This window comes from Lynx canadensis, chromosome C1, assembly GCF_007474595.2.
Source record: "Lynx canadensis isolate LIC74 chromosome C1, mLynCan4.pri.v2, whole genome shotgun sequence".
NCBI lineage: Eukaryota > Metazoa > Chordata > Mammalia > Carnivora > Felidae > Lynx > Lynx canadensis.
Genome location: NC_044310.1, coordinates 37,813,728 through 37,825,122, shown reverse-complemented (window position 1 = coordinate 37,825,122; position 11,395 = coordinate 37,813,728).

Here is an 11,395-nt window from a genome sequence, read left to right as displayed (position 1 = left end):
CCGGCTCCCTGCGTTCTCTTTATTCCGTGTGTGTGTGTGTGTGTGTGTGTAGTTTGCAGTAGGTAGACCAGGAACCTCACTCCTGGCATTCACAGCCGGCGTCTCCCTTAGGCTTTAGGCTGTGCTGTCGCTGAAGACTCTGGAAACCAGGGTTCTGCTTCGACTCCTGGGGCCAGCTACTTCTCTAGCCTTATGGCCTTGTCTTCGGAGGTCACCACCCAAAGTGTCAGTTCCCTTGGACAGCCCAACTGTCCCCTCCCTATCCTTGCCATGCTATGTTTGCGCGGCCCCTCGCCAACCTCCTGCCACTCCGCTCATGTCCAGCCATGCACAGGGCCTGTGCCCGTGGCCTCTCTTCCCTCAAGCTCCTCACTGGCAGACTGTCCGCAACTGTCACGGTGTCCAGGTTGTCCCACAGGCAGCCTGCTCACGTGAAGGCTCTTCCTCCCCTCGTGCCCTCAGAGTTTGGGTCGGAATCCTTGCTGCTGCACGTAACCGGATGTGCTTCCTGGAAGGGCCACGCTGCCCCTCATCCCCAGGTCTCCTATGTGCCGGGTGCTCCCCCACCATCCTTTCCCTGAAGACTTCGCTGACTCCCTAGCCTGGGGAGTGTCCCCAAACCCAACCTGTCCCCCCCATTCATCTCACTGATGTGGGCTTACTAGATGTGAGCCCCTCAAGGGATCTGGGTGCCTCATTCCCATTCATGTCCCTAATGAGCGACTGGCACCAAGTCTGTGCTTAAAGAGCGGAGAATGGTTTTCATAGACTGTGTTGGGGTGAGAGGCACAGTGGGCAGTGAGTGGAAGCGGACAGGTTCTCCAGGCAGAGGGAGGCAGGAACATGGCAGGGGAGTATAAGCAGGTGTGGGGTGTTCGGGAAATGGCTTGTTGTGGCTGGGCTGAAGCCTAGGGTCTGGAGGGAGAATGTGGGCAAGGGGCATGAGAAGAAAGGGAGTGGTGAGACTGGCATTCTAGAAAATCCCTCTGGGGGCCAGTGTGGGGGCTAGATGAGGATGAGGAAGCTGGCACAAGAGATAAGGTGGAGACTGGCATCTAGTTAGAAGGATGGAGAGGAAAGGGTCCTGGCTGCGTTCTTACCCAACTGGGAAGCATGTGGACCTTTGTGGCTTTCTCTCCCGTGGGGTCCCTGCCCCAACCATGGTGCCAGGGTTCAGGACCCTCCATGCTGGGTGGCCCTTCCCTTCAACTCCCAGTGCCTATAAACCCTCATCCCCGCCACTAAGACACGAATGGGAAACAGCCTTCAGATTGTTCCATTCCCAAAAGGACCAACATTATAGCCAGGGTAGGCAGGGTGGGAAGCCTTTGGCTAAGGGAATGACAGATGGCGAGATCTTGAGCACGAGCCATGAAATGCTGATGGTACAAAGTGGGCTGGGACCCCCAAATCCACCGTGGAACCAAGAGTTTTCCATGTAGAAGGGAACCTCCTCTCCCTCTACTGTCTGGGTATCCCCATCTCCTCCAGCACCCTAGGAAGCCCCCGGAAGAACCCTGGGCAGGCTCACTGGTACCTCTGGCTGGCCTCGCCCTGGCTGCTTGCAGGTTCTTCCTGAAAAACCACTCTTGGCCAACCTTCCTGCTGAGAACTTCCTCTTCTGAGAACAATACGGGGTAAGGACTAAATTTGCCAGTATGTGCCAGAAATATTGGGTAGGTCACAGCCCAAATATGAGTGCCACTATTATAGTAACTGTAGGCGTTGGCCTCATGATTCCTATTTTGCAGCTCATTGGGGATGTGACATAATTATGGCTTATTTGGATTTTGAATTCAGGCTTGACTCACTCCAAACACTGCTACACACTGTCCTTTTTCTCCTAATCCTATGTCTACGGGGGCAGACACGGAAGATGTATCCCGTGGGATGGAGGGGTAGAAGTCAGTTCCGTGTGGCTTCCTCTAATGGGAGCTCTGAGCAGGGCCCAAAGACGGCTGGACTGGGGACGGGAACCCACTGGGGTCCAGATCTGGTTCCAGAGACCTCAGCCCCTTGCCTGCACCCCAGCCCTCAGCCACCCTTCCTTCCCTAGCCACCTCTGCCCTGTCCCCACCACCGCTCTAGCTCTCAGCTCAAATGGCTCATGACCCCCCCTCCCCTGCCACGTGCCTGTGATCTGATCATTTCAAACCCAAATGCAATTCCATCTGATTGACCCCAGCCACTCCGTGAGCACACTCCGTGCAAGGCCCTTTGTCAGGGCTATCTCACTGCACAGCTCCAGGGACACCTCTCCCCCAGGATGCAGCATCAGTGGTTCCCCTGGCCTTACGGAAGGCTGTGCTCTCTGCAGTGGGGAGACGGTGGTAAGCAAGGCCAGGTCCCGGAGGAGGAGCTCCGTGGAGGAGCCAACCACATGGCCTGCAGAGGCCAGGAGAGGCACTGGCTCCTTCCTGGCATCGCCCCTCCCCCAGCCTCCAAGGGGCCGAGGCTTCTGGAGTGCTCCCAGGTCAGGGTCACTCAGTGGGAAAGGGTGGAGGCCTTGGGTGGCCAGGCTGGATGCTTAATTCCAAGAGGAAAGGATTATTGGATTATTACATAGGAAGAGCAGACCGAGAAAGGTGGTGACAGAGCCCCAGGGAAAGAGAAAAGACAGGAAAGAAAAAGAAAAGGTTTACAGGCTCCAGTCACCACACATGTAGTCCTGTCAGACGGGGCCGACCCCTACCTGTGCCGCCGGCCTCACAGAATCTGCTGGGGCCACTCCCAGCCTCACACTCCCAGGTCTGCTGTCCTCCGGCCTGGCCTCTGACAGCTCCAGTCCAGGTGGTGGATGAGACCTGGCCCCTCCCCCAGGGAGGGGGCGGGGGGAAGGCCCCAAATCTCTCTCCAGCCGCTGGGCCGGGTTCCGAGGGACCTCCCCTGTCCTTGCTGCGTGATGTTGTCTCGGGAAAAGAGAATTTGTGCTGCACTCAGGGTTCTCGGGGGGCCCCCAGGGCCAGATGTAGAAGACCACAGCTCAGAGTTAGCTTCTGTGGCTGCTGTGGCCACTGTCAGCCATCTGGCTGGACAGGTTTCCCAAGACGGGAGGTGAGGCGGGGCTGGCACTAGAAACTTGGGCATCGTTTGGAGCTTGGGAGGGTCTCAGGATGGGCCACAGGTGTGGCTGGCACACCCACACACAGCCCCCACACACAGCTCGTGCACAGGTGTGACTGGCGCACACACACACATGCCTGTGCACACACACATAGCTAGTAGCTTGTCTAGGAAACACTGTGGAGTCGTCACGAGTACACAGAATCTCGAGTCCTATCAACACAGGCACATTTAGGTGCCTCCATGCCCTGGCAAAGCCCTTCACCTTTCTCAGCCCCCTTTTCTCTTCTGTAACTCGGATATAGTGACTATCTCACGAGTGGTTGGAAGGACGAGTTAACACAATGGATTTGAAAATGTTCTATAAGCTGCCAAGTACAGTGCCTTTGGGAGGCATCACTGTTAGCTGAGTCCCTGCAGGATTTCAGCCTCAGTCGTGAGTCCCTGTGGCCAGACTTGGGGAAAGTAAGAGAGCCACAGATGAGTCCCGGTTCCGCTGCTCACTAGCTACACTGATGGAAGAATTATTTAACCCACTAAGCACACAATTTTACATCTGTAAAATGAGGTAATGATATGCTGGAAAAACAGGAGTGAGGGAAATGAAACGAGATAATGTGTATGTAATGCGATGCTGAACTATGAGATGACGGACTATTTCTGTCTCATTTTTGGCTGAGGTCCAAAGGGTGAGACCGATCTAACAGGTGCCTATCCTCCCCCACACCTTCCCCCGCCCCCAACCCTCCTGCCGTCTAGATGTGAGACAGAACTCCTAGGGAGCCTTGCTACCGTGACCTTGGCAGTGGGGGGAGCTCAGTGTACCTACTGCCCCCCCCCAACCACCGCAACCCCTCAGCATTGAACACTGTGCTCACCCTGAAGTCCACTGGCCCCAACCACTCCTGGCCAGCGGCTGAGTGTGGCTGACACTGTACCTGTCCCTTCCTGTGGGAGGTGTGGCTCATATAATGGGCATTTCTGCCTGGAGGACTCCAAGGGCCAGCCAAAACCTTCTTAGACCTGCCTGGGATCTCTTCCCCTTTTTCCTCCTAGTTATTCCTGCTTCCTCCCCTTTGTCCTCTCGTCTCCAGCTGATTTCTTGCCTGTCCCATCCCGTCTCTGTGACAGCTTCTCAGAGGACCCGTGTATGTGCCATCCCTGGCCATCCATCTGCAGCCTGTGACAGAGTGGCTGCTCCAGGGCCAGCTGGGGAAGTGGAAAGTGTTGTTAGAGTCATGTGTCCATGTGTCCTCCAGTCAGAGGAGGCCAGTCCTGTCACCCCCAGCAAGCAACAGACAAGAATTTCAGAGGGTCTGTGGCAGAGCTTAAATGTGTCCCAGGGCCTGGTGATTTACAGGCAGGAGGTGGTCTAGGCTGGGGGTGTTTTGAAAAGCGGAAGTGGGCCAAGCAGGGAGACAGGCAGGGTCGGGAGCACAAAATACCGGACAGTGACCTTTGGGCTCGTGGTCTGGGCAGACAGGACTAAGGGTCTTTAAGGCCGCCGCCCCCACACTTGCTCTTCCCAGCACTGCAGACAGCCATCTGACCGGCACGTTGTTCCTTTTCCTCCCTCCTCTCCTCTGGACTCCCGGGCTAGGGAGCTCCTGTCACAGGCCCTGTGCTCCCAGGCCAGCACTGCCTGCACCACGCTGTGTCCCCCCACAGACAGTGGGTGCCTCTGGGGCAGCAGCGGTTCTGACAGGCCCCTGTGACAAAGACCCTGAGTCCCCGGCCCAGAGAAAGGTCACCAGGAGGATGGGGACTTCCTGGCATCAGATGTCTTCTCCACAGTCATTGGTCTTTAGGAGGAACCAGAGCACAATCCAAGAGTGAGGGGCTGGGCCCAAGTGGCAGAAGACAGCAGAGGACATAGGTCTGGCCTGGTGTCCCAGGAGCTGTTTCTACTACCAGCACGTTTGTGATCCTCGACACGTAGACCCACATGTCACCATGCCATTATGGGCCCCTGTATCCTCATCTGTGAAATGAGAGGTCTGGAATCATTTCTAATGACCCTGCAACTCTAAAGGGCTATCAACCAAATTATCCACCGAGTCCCCTCTAACCTTTCGGTTCTAAGAGTCATGGAGAAAGTGGCATCCAGTCAGAGCTGTGGTTGGAAACCAAAAGATTGAGGGCTCCAAGTCTACAGGCGTTAAGGTCAGGCACTCCTGGGCCCCAAGCCTGGCCCTGGCACTCATCAGTGTGTGTGGTTGGCTGGCTTGCTTTCTCTCTCTCAGCCTCAGTTTCCTTGTATGTGAAATGGGGCAACAAAGTGTGCCTTGCAGGGTCATCCCGAAGTAGAGGGTGAGTATGTAAAGCACAGAGCACTGGGCCTGTCACAGTGATGCCCTACCATGGTGGGGGGGGGGGGTTATTGTGCTAATATTATCCATGTGGGTGAGGCGCCTTCATGTGGTATGGACTGGTGCTCACCTTAGAACAGGCAACCAGTCGGTGACTTCCTTCGTCCTGACAGATTCGAGACCCTAGGGGTCACAGCTGGGGTTGGGGAGGATGGCTTCATGACGAGTCAATATCACCCCACCTCCTCACATCCTCCTCTGGAAGCAGAGCCTGCGGCTACCCAAACAAGGTTCTGGAGAGTTCTCCCGTGAGCAGCTGGCCCTTGCTGGAAGACAATAAATGGTCTCTACTGTCTCTCATAAGAAGCTGGTCAAGGAGGTCAGAGGAGCCTGGGGTTGGCAGGTGGAGGCAGAGGCAGCGGACCTGGGCTCACGCTCCTGTCGGCCGTCCCAGCTCACCCACCCCACGTCATGCCCTCTCCTGATTCTAGGTAATTGGACACCCCACAGCTACCTGTTTCCCCCATTATAACTCCTATCAGTTGTGTTATGACTGCCTGTCTGTTTCTCCCATTAGGGACTCGTGGAAGGCAGAGTTTGTTGGATTCATTTCTGTCCTAGTGCATGGCACGGGGCCTGGCACACAGTAGATCACCATTACATTTTCATCAAATAAATGAATGAATACAAATGGCATTAGTTTCCTCCTTTCCCCTGAAAGCTCTTCATACAGTATAAGACTCAAAACCATGCAAACTATCATTAGAACTCCATTTATCAGCTAGGACTAAGTTTGTCTATAATATATACCCAAGTTAAAAGCAGCTTAAACAAGAAACATTTTTTTTTCACACAAAATCTGGAGATGGACAGAACAAGACGAGTAAGGTAGTTCACAATTTCTTAAGAGAACTGGAGTCCTTTATCTTGTTGCCCTAGCAGTTTCCATCTCCTTGTTTAAAATGGTCGCTCCAACACCAGCCCCTGCCTCTACATTCCAGTGTTCTTTCCCAGAAATTGCACACAACATTTCCTCTAATATCCTGTTGCCTAGAACTTAGTCGTGTGGTCGCATCTAAGCTGCAGGGAAGGATGGGAAATGCCATCATTGTTTGGGGTGGCCCGCATCCCAGCAAGAATCTGAAATGTTTTTTACTCATTAACAGAGAAGAATGGATGCTGGGGGATACTAGGGGTCCCATACTTTACAGTCCAGACTGCACGCCATTATCTTATTATCACCTGATTTAAAATGTATACCCCCTTGGGGCGCCTTAATGATCAGTAAACGGTCAAGCGGTAAACGATCAATCAATCATCAATTAGTTTGTAATCATCAGCATTCACAGCTTCTATTGTGTAGCCAATCCTGCACTTGGCCTGTAACTGGAGAAAATAAAGTGGAGACTGGGTTCCTTCCTTTAAGGAAATTTAGCTGGAGAGCATAGAGGTAGGAACAGAGAAAAGAATACGGGATTTGAAGTAAGACAAAACGTAGGTTCAAATGACAACAGCTTATTAACTGCGTGACCCTAAGCAAGTGGCCTCACCTTTCTAAGCTCCATGCTTTGGAGACCTGGCTTGGCTGGTGCGAATGTTAAAGGAAAGAATATAAAACACTTGGCCCATAGTTTGCGCCGTGCTGGTGATAACTGGCAAGTGCAGGATGAATGCGCACAACTATAACTGTTTACACTCATATCAGAATTCAGAGAAAGGGGAGAGTCATATGTGGATTCTCTTAAAAGCCCTTGGCTTGGAGAGTAGTTCACGCCATCCCCTTTGGGTCTGAGGCCATGGAAAAGTTGCTCTTCTCAGAACATGCAGTACAGGCAATGGCCACTGGGGGGAGAAATAGGACAAATTTTAGCATCTTCGACCTCACTGTTCCCCTAGGCAGGGAAACCACAGGGTGACTGTCTTTCTCGTGCCCTCCCATCCCATTTCACCCTGTATTTGAACCTAAACTTCTACATACAATATCTGTAAATAGATGGGGACTCATGAGGCTTTTCATTTTGCATTAATATGTCAAAAGTTCCCTGACATGGAGGAACCAGAGTGTTAGAAAAATCCTTTGATTCCATTTTCTCTACTCTCAATCTTGCTCTACATTTTTTCCAGTTGTCTGTGTAGCTCTCCCAATATATCTCTGAAAATATACAAACATCTACAGTTTTCTTTATTTCTCAGCACTTTTGGAAACTCTCTGGAACACTGTGACTATCTCTGAAATATTCTGAAGCTCCTTGAACTGCTGTGACTTCCTAAAAATCTCTGAAATCCTAAATCTCTATGTGCATTTTTCTTCTGGATTTCGCTACCCTTTGAAACCACACATTCTCTCTGAGTCTCAGCGACTGTCCGTCCATCTGTCTACCACAGCTCATTATCATCTCACAAATGGATATTGGGCAAAACAGGCGCTGTTTGTGACAAACCGTCCTCACTCACTAGCTTCAGGAATTTGCTCACGTCCTAGCTCAAGGCTACACCTTTCCTAGTTCGGAGGAAGGTGGAGATCAGATCCCTTCCCACAGGGATGTTTCAGCTAGAATTGGAGCCAGAGAAAAGGGTCAGGTATTTGGAGTCAAACTAGGCTTGATTCTCTGGTCTTCATCTTACTATTGTGTGACCTTGCGAATGTTGCTTCTGTCTCTCCAACTCTCTCCTAATCTAGTGAAAATAAGCATGCGGACTGGAGTTGCCATGAGGAACAGAGACTGTAAGAGATAGGTGCAAGTGCCTGATGAACGCCCACAACTATCATGACTTTAAGTATGAGTTCAGAGGATGGGGAGATTTGTGTGCGTGTGTTTCCTAAACCCTTGGCATGGAGAGGAGGTGTTTCAGAGAGTCCACTGCATTTCAGAAATTGCTTTATGTGAGCCCACAATATTGCCTTCTCTTCAGATTCTTTCTTGCACCTGCAAGAGTTACTCTTACTCTTTGTTTTCCCTGCAACTTTGAGGTATAATTGCTAAATAAATGTGTAATATATTGAAAGCATATAACTTGGTAGTTTCATATATATTTACATTGTGGAGTTATTCTCAGAATCAAGTTAATTAAAACACCTGTCACTTCACATAGTTACCTTTTTTTGTTGAGAACGCCTAATATCTACTCCTTTAGCAAAGTTCAAGTATACAAGACAGTATATTAACTATAGTCACCAAGCTGCATATCACACACTCAGAACTCATTCATTTTACAACTATAAGTTTGTATCCTTTGACAGACTGCTCCCCATTTCCTCAATCCTTCAGCCCTTGGCAACCACCATTCTATTCTCTGTTTCTATGAGTTTGACTTCTATTTGGTTCCACATACAAGTGACACCATACGGTATTTGTCATTCTCTGTCTGGCTTACTACACTTAGCATAATGCCCCTTGGTTCATCTGTGTTACCACAAATACCAAGATATCTTCTTTTTTTAAGACTGAATCATATTCCCACATATATCATACAATATGTTTATATATATTATACATTGTATAATATAAAATATATTATATTTATATAATATACATATAGATCACTTTGGGTAATATGGACATTTTAACAGTATTAATTCTTTCAATCCACAAATGCAGCACATCTTCTCATTTGTGTCTTTTTCACTTTTTTTTCATCAATGTTTACAATTTTCTGCATATAGATCGCTCACCTCCTTGGTGAAATTTATTCCTGAGTATTTTTATTCTTTTTCATACTATTGTGAATGGGATTATTTTCATAGTTTATTTTTCAGATAGTTTGCTTTTAGTGTACAGAGATGTGGCTAATTTTTATATGTTGATTTTGTACCCTGAAATTTTACTGAATTTGCTCATTGGTTTTAACAGTTTTTTGGTAGAATCTTTAGGGTTTTCTTTACATAAGAAATGTCTCATTTGTAGAGACATTTTACTTCTTCCTCTCTGATTTGGATATCTTTTATTTCCTTTTTTACTGACTTGCTTTGGCTAGGACTTCCAGTAGTATATGAGTAGGTGAGATTAGAGTGGGTACCTGTGTTTTGCTCCTGATCTTAGGGAAAAAAAGCTTTCAGCTCTTCACCATTAAGTATTATATTAGCTATAGGCTAAGTTCAAGGTCTTTATTATGTTGAGATGCATTTCATCTGTACCTAATTTGTTAAGGTACATTCCATTTATATCTAATTTCTTGAGAATTTTTATCATGAAAGAATGTTGAGGTACATTCCATCTATACTTAATTTGTTGAACATTTTTTTTAATCACAAAAAGACGTAGAATTTGTCAAATGCTTATTCTCCATCTGTTGAGATGATCATATGATTTTAATCCTTCATCTTATAAAATGTGTATCACATTTATTGATTTGTGTATGTTGGGCCATGCTTGTGTCCCAGGGTAAATCTCACTTGATCATAGTGTATGGTCCTTTTAATATGCTACTGAATTTGGTTTGCTAGTATTTTGTAGATTTTTACATGTTCATCAGGGGTATTGGCCTATAATTTCTGTTCTTGTAGTGCCCTGTCTGACTTTGGAATCAGGATAATGAAGGCCTCACAAAATGCATTGGAAGTGTTCCCTCCTCTTCTATTCTAGGAAGAGTTGAGAAGGATTGGTATTAATTCTTCACATATATATGGTAGAACTTACCAGTGAAGCCATCTGGGTCTGGGGTTTTCTTTGTTGGGAGATTTTTGATAACTGATTCAAACCTCCTTACCATTATTGACTGTTCATATTCTATTTCCCTGATTCAGTCTGGTAAGTTGTATGTTTCTAGGAATTTACCCATTTCTTCTTGGTCTATCTAATTTGTTGGAGTATAATTGTTCACAGTGGACTTTTATAATCTCATGTATTTCTGGGATCAGGATGTAATATCTCCTCTTTTGTTACTGATTTAATTTACTTGAGTCTCCTCTCTTTTTTCTCAGTCTGGCTAAGGGTTTGCCAATTTTGTTCATCTTTTCAAAAAACTCTTTAAGTTTTGTTGACTTTTTCTATTGTCTTTTAGTCCTCATTTCATTTATTTCCACTCTGATTTTGGTTACTTCCTTTCTCCTAACAACTTATGCTTAACTTGTTTTCTTTTTCTAGTTACTTGAGATCGTTTGAGATTGTTCTGTTTTCTTACTGTGGGCATCTATGTGTTGTTATGAATTGCTTCCTCTGAACAGGTAGTATTAAGAGTTGGACACAAGGTGAGGCAACAAGCAGATCTCAGCCTCTTGGCCTGCTGTTCACCTTTAGTGGCAAAGGGTAAAAAGCATTTGGAGGCACTTCACACACTGCCTATGTGTGACCCCATCTGCCTGCAGGATTCAGCATTGGGTGGGGAGTGTTTGGGCAGCTGGAAATCTGAGCTGTTGTGGGACAGTATGTCTCTGTGTTTAGTCTTTAGTGTGGTCCAATAGAATGTTCTGCTATGCCGGAAATATTCCAAACCTGTGCTGTCCAGAATGGTAGCTATTAACCACATGTGGCTATTGAGCACTTGATATGTGTGACTGAAGAACAACAATTTTAATTACATTCATTTAAATATAAATAGCTATATATTTTTTAAGTGCCTTGAGGTCATTTCCTCATGATCCAGCCATCATGAATTCAGGGTCATGGCCCTGAATGGCATTGCCAAGGTAACTTGGAGATGACTCCCCTCTGTTCTTGCCCTTAGATGCATGGTGGCTCTTCACATGTGTCACCGCCCTTTAAATAAAGAATGGTACTGCCCTCTGTCAAGAACACCGATGTGAATTTCAGGGGTCATTTTGCCTTCTCACAGGAAAACTGTGCAATTCATGTAATAGTGAGTATTTATTCCAGAGAGTTCTCTCCCATCCTCCAACTAAACCAGTTGGGAGTTGGATCTGAAATCAGCCCAGTTCCATGTGCTCTGCTCACTGTGGTGGGGAAGCTGGCAGCTGAGCTCAGCCTGTCTGCCCACTGGGACCACCTGGAAGCTCCACCTAGATCACTCTGCACTGGCACCATCAACCTTCTTCCTGGTTCTTGATGCCAAGCCTTTCCTGACTT